General features: G+C 52.1%; 1 protein-coding gene across 1 annotated transcript in view; it reads right to left on the bottom strand.

Annotated features, from left to right (window-relative positions):
- Window positions 1–330, bottom strand: part of spata5 (spermatogenesis associated 5) — a 64652-nt gene that overhangs the window by 62107 nt on the left and 2215 nt on the right. The gene's annotated exons all lie outside the window — the stretch shown is intronic.

The raw sequence follows: 330 nt of genomic DNA, 5'->3' as shown, positions 1-330 counted from the left end.
AGTTCAGAGAGCAGAGCCAGTTCAGAGAGCAGAGCCAGTTCAGAGAGTAGAGACAGTTCAGAGAGCAGAGACAGTTCAGAGAGCAGCCAGTTCAGAGAGCAGAGCCAGTTCAGAGAGCAGAGACAGTTCAGAGAGCAGAGCCAGTTCAGAGAGCAGAGACAGTTCAGAGAGCAGAGACAGTTCAGAGAGCAGCCAGTTCAGAGAGCAGAGCCAGTTCAGAGAGTAGAGACAGTTCAGAGAGCAGAGCCAGTTCAGAGAGCAGAGCCAGTTCAGAGAGCAGAGCCAGTTCAGAGAGCAGAGACAGTTCAGAGAGCAGAGACAGTTCAGAGA

The sequence above is a fragment of the Nematolebias whitei genome, chromosome 4, assembly GCF_014905685.2.
Source record: "Nematolebias whitei isolate Nwh7 chromosome 4, NemWhi1, whole genome shotgun sequence".
NCBI classification, from domain to species: Eukaryota; Metazoa; Chordata; class Actinopteri; order Cyprinodontiformes; family Rivulidae; genus Nematolebias; species Nematolebias whitei.
Note: the sequence above shows the minus strand (reverse complement) of the source record. Positions and strands in the feature narration are given on the sequence as shown.